Below are 14,473 nucleotides of genomic sequence, written 5' to 3' on the forward strand. Positions count from 1 at the left end.
TACTGAACAGGAATGGCGGTCCACAACCGCCTGCTACCAGAGGCCACCTCAGTGTGGCACGCATGTGCCCAAGGGCTTGGGGTCAAGTGGCAACGGGACAGGGGGTGACAGTTTACTGCCTTGGTGGGACGGAGCCCTGAGCCACGCCCAGGACGCTGGTCGGCCTCAGCGTCCAGCCAGTGACAGGGTGGTGGGCGTGGCCGCCCAGGCCTCGCCCCTCGCCCTGCAGGCTCCATTCAGGGAGCCAGCCTGGGCGCCCCGCCTACAGCGCTCCCAGGAAACACCTGCACCTTCACCCCCTCCCACGGCCTCCTCCCGGGGGGCCCTCCGCCTGGTATTTGAAGCCAGGCAATGCCAGGCTGTCCCTCGCCTACCCGAATAGACTCCTCTAGGACTCAGGACACTATACACACCCCCGAGAGCCCTGGACCAGTGTGTGTGGAAAGCGTCAGCCCATGCCCCGGAGAATCTAGGGCAATTCCAGGACACAGGTGCCCCGATGCTCTCTGCCAGGCCAGCGTGGGGGGAAAAGTGTGGCCACAGTTTGTTCCAGCCCATGTCCTTTGCTACTCAGAAGAGTGACAAAGAGTGCTCTGTCCCTCTGTGTGCCTGTCCTGTCTTCTTGCTCTCCTCTCCGCCTTCCTCTCAGTCTTTGTGTTCAGGTGCTCTTTCTCTGGCTCCTCTCTGGCTATACGGTCTCTAGAGGAGAAGGACTTCAGGACGGAAGATGCATACACCCCTCTGAGCAGCTCTTTTCCCTGGGCATAAAAGCCCTGTCCCCCTCTGTGACTGGCACCCAGTCAGGTGAACCTGGAAAAGGTCCCAAGTGGGGCACCCACAGCAGCACACTCACCCAACAACCACGCAAGCAGACACGCAGTGTGTTTGCCCTGGAGGACAGAGGAACTGACCCTTAGAGGAGCCAAGAGCATAAAGCAAAGGGGACCCTGAAGAGGATGTCTGGGTGAACCCTGCTAAGAGGGTGGCAGGTGATGCCGTCTTCTGGCCTGGAACCACCTCTGTGTCTGTTGTTTCAAAACATAGAAACAGAAGGAAAACTACAAACTCATTCTATGAGGCCAGTATTACCTTGATCCCCAAACCAGGCAAACACCCCATCAAAAGGAGAATTATAGACCGATATCCCTGATGAATATGGACACCAAAATTCTCAACAAGATCCTAGCTAATAGGATCCAACAGTACATTAAAAGGATTATTCATCATGACCAAGTGGAATTCATCCCTGGGATGCAAGGGTGGTTCAGCATCGCAAATCTATCAGTGTGATAGATCATATCAACAGGAAAAGAGTCAAGAACCATATGATCTCTCAATAGATGCAGAAAAAGCACTTGAAAAAATACAGCATCCTTTCCTGATTAAAACACTTCAGAGTGTAGGGATAGAGGGTACATTCCTCAATCTCATAAAAACCATCTATGAAAAGCCTACGGCAAATATCCTTCTCAATGGGGAAAAGCTTGAAGCCTTTTCGTTAAGATCAGGAACACGACAGGATGCCCACTCTATTATTCAACATAGTACTAGAAGTCCTTGCAACAGCAATCAGACAACAAAAGGGGATCAAAGGTATCCAGATCGGCAAAGAAGAAGTCAAACTGTCTCTCTTCGCAGATAACATGATATGTTATATGGAAAACCCAAAAATATCCACCCCCAAACTACTAGAAGTTATAGAGCAATTCAGTAATGTGGTGGGATACAAAATCCATGCTCAGAAATCCGTTGCATTTCTATACACGAAGAATGAGACTGAAGAAAGAGAAATTAGGGAATCTATCCCATTTACAATAGCACCAAAAACCATACGTTACCTTGGAATTAACTTAACCAGAAACGTAAAGGACCTATATTCTAGAAACTACAAATCACTCGTGAAAGACATTGAGGAAGACACAAAAAGATGGGAAAATATTCCATGCTCACGGATCCGAAGAATTAACATAGTTAAATGTCTAGGCTACCCAGAGCAATCTACACTTTCAATGCCATCCCGATCAAAATACCAATGACATTTCTCAGAGAACTGGAACAAACAGCCCTTAAATTTGTATGGAACCAGAAAAGGCCCCGCATCACCAAGGAATTGTTGAAAAGGAAAAACAAAGCTGGGGGCATCACATTGCCGGATTTCAAGCTGTACTTCAAAGCTGTGATCACAAAGACGGCATGGTACTGGCACAAAAACAGACACATAGACCAATGGAACAGAATAGAGAACCCAGAAATGGACCCTCGGCTCTTTGGGCAACTAATATTTGATAAAGCAGGAAAAAACATCCGGTGGAAAAAAGACACTCTCTTCAATAAATGGTTATGGGAAAATTGGACAGCTACATGCAAAAGAATGAAACTTGACCACTCTCTCACACCATAGACAAAGATAAACTCCAAATGGATGAAAGACCTTGATGTGAGATAGGAATCCATCAAACTTCTAAAGGAGAACATAGGCAGCAACCTCTACGACATCGGCCAAAGCAACCTTTTTCATGACACATCTCCAAAGGCAAGAGAAACAAAAGATAAAATGAACTTGTGGGACTTCATCAAGATAAAAAGCTTCTGCACAGCCAAGGAAACAGTCAAAAAAACTAAGAGGCAGCCCACGGAATGGGAGAATATATTTGCAAATGACACTACAGATAAAGGACTGGTATCCAAGATCTACAAAGAACTTCTCAAACTCAATACACGAGAAACAAATAAACAAATCATAAAATGGGCAGAAGATATGAACAGACACTTTTCCAATGAAGACATACAAATGGCTAACAGACACATGAAAAAATGTTCAAAATCATTAGCCATCAAGGAAATTCAAATCAAAACCACACTGAGATACCACCTTACGCCAGTTAGAATGGCAAAAATTGACAAGGCAAGAAACAACAATTGCTGGAGATGATGTGGAGATAGGGGGTCCCTCCTGCATTGTTGGTGGGAATGCAAGTTGGTGGAGCCACTCTGGAGAACAGTGTGGAGGTCCCTTAAAAAGTTAAAAATTGAGCTACCCTATGACCCAGCCATTGCACTACTGGGTGTTTATTTACCCCAAAGATACAGACGTAGTGAAGAGAAGGGCCATATGCACCCCAATGTTCATAGCAGCATTGTCCACAAGAGCTAAATCGTGGAAAGAACTGAGATGCCCTTCAACAGATGACTGGATTAAGAAGTTGTGGTCCATATATACAATGGAATATTACTCAGCTATCAGAAAGAACGAGTTCTCAACATTTGCTGCAACATGGATGGCACTGGAGGAGATAATGCTAAGTGAAATAAGTCAAGCAGAGAAAGACAACTATCATATGATTTCTCTCATCTATGGAACATAAGAACTAGAATGATCAGTATGGGATGAAAGGGATAAAGAAAGGGGGGTAATCAGAAGGGGGAATGAAGCATGAGAGACTATGGACTCTGAGAAACAAACTGAGGGCTTCAGAGGGGAGGGGGTGGGGGAATGGGATAGACCAGTGATGGGTAGTAAGGAGGGCACGTATTGCATGGTGCACTGGGTGTTATACGCAACTAATGAATCATCGAACTTTACATCAGAAACCAGGGATATACTGTATGGTGACTTACATAATATAATAAAAAAAATTAAAATAAAAATAGAGTAAAAAAATTATTTAAAAAATGAAATCTGACATCAAAGATAAAAGCAGCAAATTATTTTTGCCCATACTTTAAAATAGCTGATTTTTATATCAACTGGCTAAATTGCTAGTCTTATAATTGTTACATAAAGTACAACTAAGGTAATCCAAATGTAAAAGCAAAAATAAACAAATGGAACTATGTCAAACCAAAAAGCTTCTGGATAGCAAAGGAAACAAGCCATCACAAAATGAAAAGGTAGTCTACATAATGGTAGAAAACATTTGCAAACAATATATCTGCTTAGGGGCTAACATCCGAAATACATAAAGAACTCCTACAACTTAAATGCAAAAAGACAAAAAAATCATATTTAAAAATTGTCAGAAGATCTGAATAGGTATTTTTCCAGAGATATGCATATGGCCAATAGGTATATGAAAAGTTTTCCAATCTCACTCATCTTCAGGAAAATGAAAATCAAACCCGCAATGAGATACCATATCACACTTGTTAGGATGATTATTATCAAAATCAGAAGATACCAAATATTAGAAAGGACATCAGTATATTGAAAACATTGTCTACTATTAGTGGGAGGGTAAATTGAGGTAGCCTTCTGGAAAACAATATAGAGATTGCTCAAAAATTGAAAAAAGCACGATCATATCTAGCAATTCTACTTCTGCATATATACCCAAAGGAGCTGAAATCAAAATCTGGAAGAGATATCTTCCATTCCTGTTTCACTGCATCATTATTCTCAATAGCTAAGATATGAAAATAACATAAATTTCTATCAAAGGACAAATAAGTAAAGAAAATGTGGAACATATACACAATGAACTATATTATTCAACCCTAAAACAGAAGGAAATCCTGCCATTTGTGACAACACTGGTGGATATGGAGGAAATTATGTTAAGTAAAATAATACAAGCACGTAAGGGCAAATACTGCAGGTTCCACTTTTATGAAGATTCTAAATTAGTTGAAGTCATAGAAGCACAGAGTAGAACAGTGGTTGCCATAACCAGTAAATTAGGAGGAAACGGGAAAGTTTGCAAACGGGAAAGATATGTAAGATAATTAGTCCCGGAAATTTAGTATAGTATAGTATAGTATAGTATAGTATAGTATAGTATAGTATAGTATAGTACAATATAGTGCCTATAATTAACAATACAGTATTGTATACTTTATAAATTGGTAGAAAGTAGATCTTACATTTCTCTCTCTCTCTCTCTCTCTCACACACACACACACACACACACATACACACACACACACACACACACACACACGAATGAACTCAGTACAAGGCAAGTTTTCAAGGTGATGGATGTTTTTGGCCTTGGTTGTGGTGATGCTTTCACAGGTGTATTTGTACCACCAAATATTATCTTTTATATTTATTATGTACTAATTACTTAACAATCATACCTCAATAATGTAGTTTTTTAAAAAATGAAAAGAGCAAAAATAAAGCATTTGCTGTCATTCCCAGAATAACTACTAAGGAAATGACTAAAAAATATACAAAAAAAAAAAAAAAAAAGAAAGAACAGGAGGTGAAAACAACAAAAGAAACAATAAAGCCAAGTTATTTAAAAATATGTAGCTAGACCAAAGAACCTAAAAATATTGAAGATTCTAATTACTAAAATCAAAAATTAAAGGGACATTATTACAGACTTTACAGAAACATACAGATTACAGCAGAAGACTGTGGACAATCGCACCCTAACAAATAAAATGACATGGATGTGATGGACAAATTCCTAGAAACATATAAGCCACCAATACTGACTTAGGAAGAAATGGAAAATATGAATAGACTTCTAAGAAATAAAGAGAATGCAACAGCAACAAAATCTTTCCAACAGAGAAAATCCCACCATCAGATGGCATCACTGGCAAACTCCCCTCTTCCCTGCAAAACAAAACAAAAACAAAAACAAACAAACAAAACCCCACACAATGTTTTTTAAATCTTTATCAAACTTTTCTTATAAACGGAAGAGAAGGAAATACTTCCTAACTCCTAGCTTGATATCCAAGTGAGATAAAGACTTCACAAGTAAAGAAAACTACACATAAAAATATATTAATATAAATTAAAAAATCCTCAAAAATACTAGACAACTGAGTCTACTAGCAGCACATTAAGAAGTTTACACACCATTAGCAAATGGTTTACACAGTTCCAAGGGTTCAACACATGGTCAGTCAACATAATCAAGCACATTCATATAAATCAATAAAAATACACAATGACCTCAATTGGAGAAGAAAAAGTATTTGGCAAAATGTAATACCTGTTAGTGAGCAAATGCACTTAATATACTAGGAAGTAAGTGAACTACCTCAACAAGATGAAGAGCATTTATGAAAAACTCTCTGCTAACATTATATTCGATGTTCAGTTGAAAGACTGAAATCTTTTCTTGTAATAGCAAGAATAAGATGAAGATGTCCACATTTGCCATTTCCATTCAACACTGTATGGGAAATTGTAGCTGGAGAAATTAGACAGGAAAAAAGACATAAAGGCATTTGGAAAAAAAAAAGCAAAATTCTTTGCTGATGTCATGATCTTAAACATAAACATAAGCAATGATACACAATTCACAAAAGAACTATTAAGAGCTGATAAACTCAGTGTCCATAGTCTCTCATTGTTCTCTGAGTCTATCAGTTCTTAACAGTTCTTTTGTGGATCTGGGAAACAGACTGACGGCTTCATGGGGGAGGGGAGTGGGGGATTGGGATAGGCTGGTGATGGGTAGTAAGGAGGGCACGTATTGCATGGTGCACTGGGTGTTATATGCAAGTAATGAATCATCGAGCTTTACATCGGAAACTGGGGTTGTACTGTATGGTAACTAACATAACATAATAAAAAATTATTATTAAAAAAAAGAGCTGATAAACTCAGCAGAGCTGCATGGTAAAGGTCAACATGCAAAAAAAAAATCACTTTCTTTTTCTGGATCTTAAATGAATAATCCCTAAAAAAGTAATTTGAGAGTAAAATTCCAACTACAAGAGCACAAAATATATAAATCAATTTGATCAAGGAGTGCAAGATTTATGCACTGAAGACTAAAAAATGTTGCCAAAACAAACTTAAGAAGAACTAAATAATTGGAAGCAGGATCTGCAAGAAATATACATACAGCCACATCCAAAGCAGCATTAGTCACAATAGCTAAAATGTGGAAGCAACCCAAATGTCTACTGATGGGTGAATGGATTAAAAAGTATATATATATATATATATATATATATATATATATATATATATATATATATATATAGTGTGTGTGTGTGTGTATGTGTGTGCATACACACACTTTTTACTAATGTGTGTGTATGTATATATATATATAGCTCTGTTTCAAAAGTTATCTATCAAAACCCTAGAGGAGAACACAGGCAGCAACCTCTTTGACCTCCGGCACAGCAACTTCTCGCTAGACACATCTCCAAAGGCAAGGGAAACAAAAGCAAAAATAAATTTTGGGACTTCATCAAGATAATAATCTTCTGCACAGCAAACGAAACAGTCAGCACAACTAAAAGGCAACCTACAGAATGGGAGAAGATATTTGCAAATGTCTTCTTGGAAAAAGGGCTTGTATCTAAGATACATAAAGAACTTATCAAACTCAACGCCCAAAAAACAAATAATCCAGTCAAGAAATGGGCAGAAGACATGAACAGACACTTCTCCAAAGAAGACATACAAATGGTCAACAGACACATGAAAAAATGCTCATTATCACTTGTCATCGGGGAAATACAAATCAAAACCACAATGAGATGCCAACTCACATCACATCAGTCAGAATGGCTAAAATTAGCAAGTCCGGAAACTACAGATGTTGGCAGGGATGGGGAAAAAGGGGAACCCTTGTGCACTGTTGATGGGAATGCAAGCTGGTGCAGCCACTCTGGAAAACAGTATGGAGCTTCCTTAAGACATTAAAAATAGAACTACCCTATGACCCAGCAATTGCACTACTAGGTATTGACCCCAAAGATACAGTTGTAGTGGTCTGAAGGGGCACCTGCACCCCAATGTTCATAGCAGCAATGTCCACAATAGCTAAATTGTGGAAGGAGCCGAGATGCCCTTCAACAGATGACTGGATTAAGATGTGGTCCATATATACAATGGAATATTACTCAGCCGTCAGAGAGAACAATTACACAACATTTGCAGCAACATGGACGGGACTGGAGGAGGTTATGCTAAGTGAAATAGGTCAAGCAGAGAAAGACATAACTGATAATTCATATGGTTTCACTCATTTATGGAACATAAGAAATAGTAGGAAGATTGGTAGGAGAAGGAAGGGAAGAATGAGGGGGGATAAACAGAAGGGGGAATGAACCATGAGAGACTGTGGGAAACAAACTGAGGGCTTCAGAGGGGAGAGGGGTGGGGGACTGGGATAGGCCGGCAATGGATATTAAGGAGGGCACGTATTGCATGGTGCACTGGATGTTACACGCAAAGAATGAATCATGGAACATTGCATCAGAAACTAAGGATATACTGTATGGGGACTAACATGACATAATAAAAATTATTGTAAAAAAAAAGAAACTAGCAAATGGAATTCAACAGTACAAAAGACTCTACCAAAAAATTGGTAGAATACATGAATCAGCAATGTCACAGGATAAAAAAACCAATGTGCAGAAATCTGCTGCGTTTCTATACACCAATAATGAAGCAGTAGAAAAAATAAATCAAGGATTCAATTCCATTTGCAATTGGACCAAAAACAGTAATATATCTAGGAATAAACCTAACTAGAGGTATAAGATCTGTACTCTTAAAACTATAGAACACTTATGAAAGAAATTGAGGAGGACACAAGAAAATGGAAAAGCATTCCATGCTCATGGAGTGGAAGAGAAAAGATTGTTAAAACTAAAGCATACACATTCAAATACCATAAAAATACCACCACATTTTTCATTGAGTCAGAACAAACAATCCCAAATTTTGTATGGAACCATAAAAGACTCCAAAGAGCCAAAGCAATTCTGAGAAAGAAAAGCAAAGCGTGAGGCATCATGATTCTGAATATCAAGCTATATTACAAAGACGTCATCAAGACACTGTGGTACTGGCACAAAAACAGACACATAAATCAATGGAAATGAATAGAGAACTCAGAAACCGAATCCACAACTGTATGACCAATTTATCTTCAACAAAGCAGGAAAGAATATCCAAAGCAGGAAAAAAGACAGTCTCTTCAAGAAATGGTGTTAGGAGAACTGGACAGCCACAGGCAGAACAATGATACTGGACAATTTTCTTTACACCATACACAAAAATTAATTCAAAATGGTTGAAAGACTTCAATGTGAGACAGGAAACCATCAAAATCCTAGAGAAAAAAACAGACAGAATTCTCTTTGACCTTGCCCACAGCAAATTCTTATTAGACACTTCACCAGAGGCAAGGGAAACAAAAGCAAAAATGAACTATTGGGACTTCAACAAGATAAAAAGCTACTGCACAGCAAAGGCAACAGTCAACAAAACTAAAAGGCAGCCTATGGAATGGGAGAAGATATTTGCAAACGTATTTGATAGAGGATTAGTATCCAAAATCTATAAAGAAATTATCAAACTCCATACTCCCGAAACAAACAATCCCGCTAAGAAATGGGTAGAAGACATGAAGAGAGACTTTTCAAAGAAGACATCCAGATGGATAATAGACACTTGAAAAGATGCACAACATCAGTTGTTATCAGGGAAATACAAATTTGGCTTTGGCCGGCAAACCGTGAGATGGCAAATGAAAAGATTACTCCAGATATCTTAGTACGAGAAGGGAGAGGGCCTGGGGACCAGACGCTCTAGTGGTGAAATATCCCAAGCCAGACTCTGCCTCCACTTTTATTGTGAATGTTATCAATACAATGAGGGAATAACAGAAACAAGAAGGAATGTGAAGCTGTAATAATCAGAACAGTGGCGTAGGGAGTATCGTGTGACTAGAACAAGCTGTGCTCATGATGTGCATGCAGGCAGGGAGTGCATGGAGTGCGTGACCTCCAAAGATAAATGTTTCTCTTAAGTCAAGTATTTACTCCTTGGATGAGTGCATTGAGCCCCAACAAGGATTCAGCTGTTTTCAGCCCAGAAAATTCAAGGAAGACCCCAGGTTTCTGGACACTCCTTTTTTGCTTTTCAACTAGTCTCACCGAGGGAAGCACGAGTTTATTATTAAATCTTATCTAGCCACGCATTACGAATTCCCACAACCACAATGAGATACCACCTCACACCTGTCAGAACAGACCAAATTAACAACACAGGAAATAACAGGTGTTGGCAAGGATACAGAGAAAGGGGAACCCTCTTACACTGGTGGTGGGAATGCAAACTGACTAGGTATTTCCCCCAAAGGATACAAAAATACACATTTGAAGGAGAACATGCACCCTGATGTTTATAGCAGTAGTAGCAATAGTAGCCAACATATGGAAAGACCCCAAATGTCCATTGAGTGGTGAATGGATAAAGATGTGGTATACACATACACAATGAAATATTACTCAACCATAAAAAATGATATCTTATGACATGCAATGACATGGATGAAGCTAGAGTGTGTTATGCTAAGGGGAATAAGCCAGAGAAAGAGAAATACCATATGATCACACGCAGATGTGGAATTTAAGAAAGAAATCAGATAGACATATAGCAATGTGGAAAAGAAAACCACAGGAGACTCAATGACAGAGAACAAACTGACAGTTGATGATGGGGAGGTGGGTAAGGGATAGGCTAGATCAGTGACGAGTATTAAAGAGGGTACTTGTAATGAGCACTGGGTATTGTATATAAGGGATGAATCACTGAATCATTCTACTCCCCACACCAATATTGTACCAAATCTTAAGTAACTAAAATTTAAATGAAGACAAAAATGCCTTAATATACAATTTCAGGTTACCAGTCCTACAAAAAGGCAGCCATCAGCTTTACCTGTGCAGTTTCTCTGGAGAGTCACACGTTGTTTCTCTCTGATGGTTCTCTAAAAACTGGTTGGAGACAAATAACTACAGGGTTTTTCACTGTTCCTCAACAGTTCTTCCCTATATTTCCGTTACTGGCGTAGGAACTGTTTGGGGTTTGGAGCCGATGTCCAAGAAAGAATTCTTGAAATGTCTTTCGTGCAAAAATATGATTTTATTAAAACACAGGGAGGGACAGGACCCGTGGGCAGAAAGAGCTGCACCGGGATCAGGAGGAGTGGCCCATTACATACTCTTAAGTTGGGAGGGCCTTAGGGATAGTGTAAGTCTCTAAGGAATTCTGGAAGCAAGGTTTCCGGGACCTTGAGGGGCTAGCAATTATTAGGAAATGATCATTTATTACTGTCCAGTAAACCCTCATCATGAGACCCCTCAGAAGTATATTAATGGGGTATATGCTTGGGAGATGATTGCCAACACATATCTTGGAAGGGTGGAAATAAAGGACATTTCCAAAGGAACTGGTATGTTAAAGTAGACTCACAGGATCTTGAGGGTCAGGCTAAGATTGCCTTTTGCCCTTAGCAAAGTGTCAACATTGAGGCAGCTGAGCTATCAGATGAAGGCCACTGGACCTGTTTCAAGGACTTGCCAGAGGGTTGTAGGCAGTAGAAAATGTAATTTTTGCCTTTGCTTTTGTTCCCCACATCATTCCCTCCTGAACAACTTTGACCCTTAAATCTCTAACTTTGCTGAGGGTAGAAGGTCTCATCTTCTGTAACTTCTTCCTCCTGAATAGGGACATAGAGGTATCCCTACCTATGGGTCAACATTTGTCAGTCGAGGGCTTATATAGATATAGGAGTTACGAAAGGCAGAGGCAGCTAAATCCAAGGGAGACCACATGCATAGATTTCTCTGAGTGGAAAGGATCATCTTTTGGCTTGAATCTATGGCAGTGAAGGAGTCTCGGCACCAGGTGGAGAGACATGGGAGAAAAACCGCAAAACATGACTAGAAAAACAAAAAGCAAAAGAAACCCAAATGAAAGTCCTTTGATAGTTGACAAAAATCCTCTTCCTGTCCAGGAGTTTAACCAATTATTAAAGGAAAGAGAAGGATCTTCTATAGCTCCAGTTTGAGTATTCATTTCAGATAACCCAGAAACACTTTTGCAGTAATCTGGAATGTATGCACAGCATTCTGCTTTTATGCTAGCACATGTTCCACTTTGTGTGCAAGTTAAAACTTCTAATGCTGTTGTATTTTGTAAAACTTCTTTATGTATTTCTGTAACTTCAGTATTTGTTGGAGAAATGCTATTTTAAGTGTCATTTAGGGCTTTGACCATGTACTTATTAAGAGCTTCCATGTGCCAAACAACATCCTCTGGTCCCAAAGATGTATGGTTGGTGGTCATAGCAATGAAACCCAGAACATGTCCACTCTTGTTTTAAATTTGGAAAGTTGGCTGGTTTGGTAATGGTTTTAATAATGTCAATGCATCCAGGCAAAACCCAGAGCAGCTTGGGGAAGTTATGCACACAAGTTGGAGCCATGCACCCATTGGGTCCTGTTAGGAGACAGTCACCTAATTCTGGGCCTCATTTAACTGCAGTCAGGTTATCAGGGGCTGTTCAGTGTCAGATGGCCCCCTTTCCAGAGGATTGTAGATGCCAGGCCAAATGTAAATTGTAAATAATCTTTAAGGTCCAAGCTATTTGCCGAGTTATTTGTGCAATGAAAGTTGGCCCATTTTCACTTTGTAGGGATGAAGGGAGTCCAAATCTAGTGACACTTTCTCTTAGCAAAATTTTTGTCACCTCAGTGGCCTTTTTACCCAAATGAGTAGCCTGGTATAAACCCTGTATTACCTTCTATTTGTTGTTTGGGGGCATGAGGATTTTCCCCTCATTATTAATAAATCAGTGCTGTGCACTTTTGAATATCTTTGTTCCCAGCCTGTGTGAAATTCTTGGTCTGAAGTGACTGGACTTATGGACTTTAACGGAGTTAAGACTGATATAAGACTTAATATTTGTTTATTTTGTGCTATGTGCTTGGCTTCAGTGTTTGCTAAATTGTTTCCTTAAAAATCTAAGTTCATATCCTTTTTATGTCCTTTGAGGTGAATCACAGCTACCTCATCAGGTAGGTGTACAGCCTCAAGAAGAGTAATAATTTCGGGCCCGTATTTGATTGGGGAGTTATGGCTTAATAATCCCCTTTGCTTCCAAATTGCTCTGTGGGCATGCAGGACTAGGAAGACATGTTTGAGGTCAGTTCAGAGACCCTTGCCAATTGTAAAGAATGAGTGAGTACTATTATCTCCATTTTGGGGGCAGGCATATTTGTTAGGACACTTTAGTCTCAACAGTCTGAATTAGTAGACTAACTATACCATGCCCAGCCTCTCTTATCCCCTTTACCATAAAACTACTGCCTTCAGTCAATAATATCTGAGTAGTCATGTTTTAACGTGGAAGTTTGATGGTCAGACCCAGGGATAAGGATAGCTGGGTTTAAAGTTTGACAAGTTTTAAGTATTATTTCAGGTATAAGGTATATTTTAAGTATTTTTTCAAGTATAAGCATAGCCTTGTATTTAATAAGTCAGCCTCCCATCATCCATTACTGGCCTCTGTTCTCTAAGACACGCTGGACCTGATGTAGAGTCATTACAGTCAGGAATTGTCTGTTTTGAGGTTACTTCTGCCAGGAGAGCTGTTATATGCTCTGCTAAAGCCCATATTTGCAATTAAGTATCAACATCAATAGAGGTAGTTCCTGGGACAAACATGATGAAACGATAAAACCATCAAGAAGCCCTCTTTGTTGGAGGTCTAACCTTAACAATACACTAATTACAAGGAATCTTTGGCACAAGAAGAACACTTGTTTCAGAAGATAATGGTATCCCCAAGTGCATCATCCAATCCAATCACAGGGAAAGCGGGGCCATCCAATATCTTAACAAGTCCATAGTTAACCCCACAGAGTTGGGTATGCTCTGGTGTTTAAGAAACAATTTTGTCACCCCAACCACACAGAACTGGTCAAGGTGCTAGTTGAGTTATACAGTACTTGGGGAATCAACCCCATTTTCCACCTGTGTAAATAATCATAACAAGCATGATGATTGTCTATACATGAGCTACTGTTGCAATTTATCTGAAGATTACCCCAAGTCAAAAAACATTCAAAGACAATCAGAACTAGAGTTTGACATCTGCACTGGTGGGTTATTAAAACATAATTAGGGGCGCCTGGGTGGCACAGCGGTTAAGCGTCTGCCTTCAGCTCAGGGCATGATCCCGGCGTTATGGGATCGAGCCCCACATCAGGCTCTTCTGCTATGAGCCTGCTTCTTCCTCTCCCACTCCCCCTGCTTGTGTTCCCTCTCTCGCTGGCTGTCTCTATCTCTGTTGAATAAATAAATAAAATCTTTATAAAAAAAAACATAATTATTCTCCCTAAAATCGCCCTTATTTCCAGAGATAGCCAAATTAAGACTAATTCATTTATAAACAAATCTAACAACTTTGACCTAATTATTTATATAAGCTCAACAAGACAAGTGATTGGCCATATACATCTTTTATTTTAAGTATTTTTTATTATGTTCAGTTAGCCAACATATATATCAAAATCATTAGTTTTTGATGTAGTGTTCAATGACTCATTAGTGGTATGTAACACCCAGTGCTCACCCCAACACTTGCACTCCTTAATACCCATCAACCAGCTACCCCATCCCCCAACCCCTCTCTTCTGTAACCCTCACTTTGTTTTCCAGAGTCCAGAATCTCTCATGGTTTGTCTCCCT

The 14,473-nt window shown here is 39.6% G+C and overlaps 1 protein-coding gene across 1 annotated transcript in view; it reads right to left on the reverse strand.

Annotated features, from left to right (window-relative positions):
• Nucleotides 1–14,473, reverse strand: part of LOC148107025 (proline-rich protein 23A-like) — a 28,149-nt gene that overhangs the window by 109 nt on the left and 13,567 nt on the right. The window lies entirely within an intron of this gene.

Source organism: Ursus americanus, chromosome 37, assembly GCF_024610735.1.
Source record: "Ursus americanus isolate L20-20 chromosome 37, mUrsAme1.1.p, whole genome shotgun sequence".
NCBI classification, from domain to species: domain Eukaryota; kingdom Metazoa; phylum Chordata; class Mammalia; order Carnivora; family Ursidae; genus Ursus; species Ursus americanus.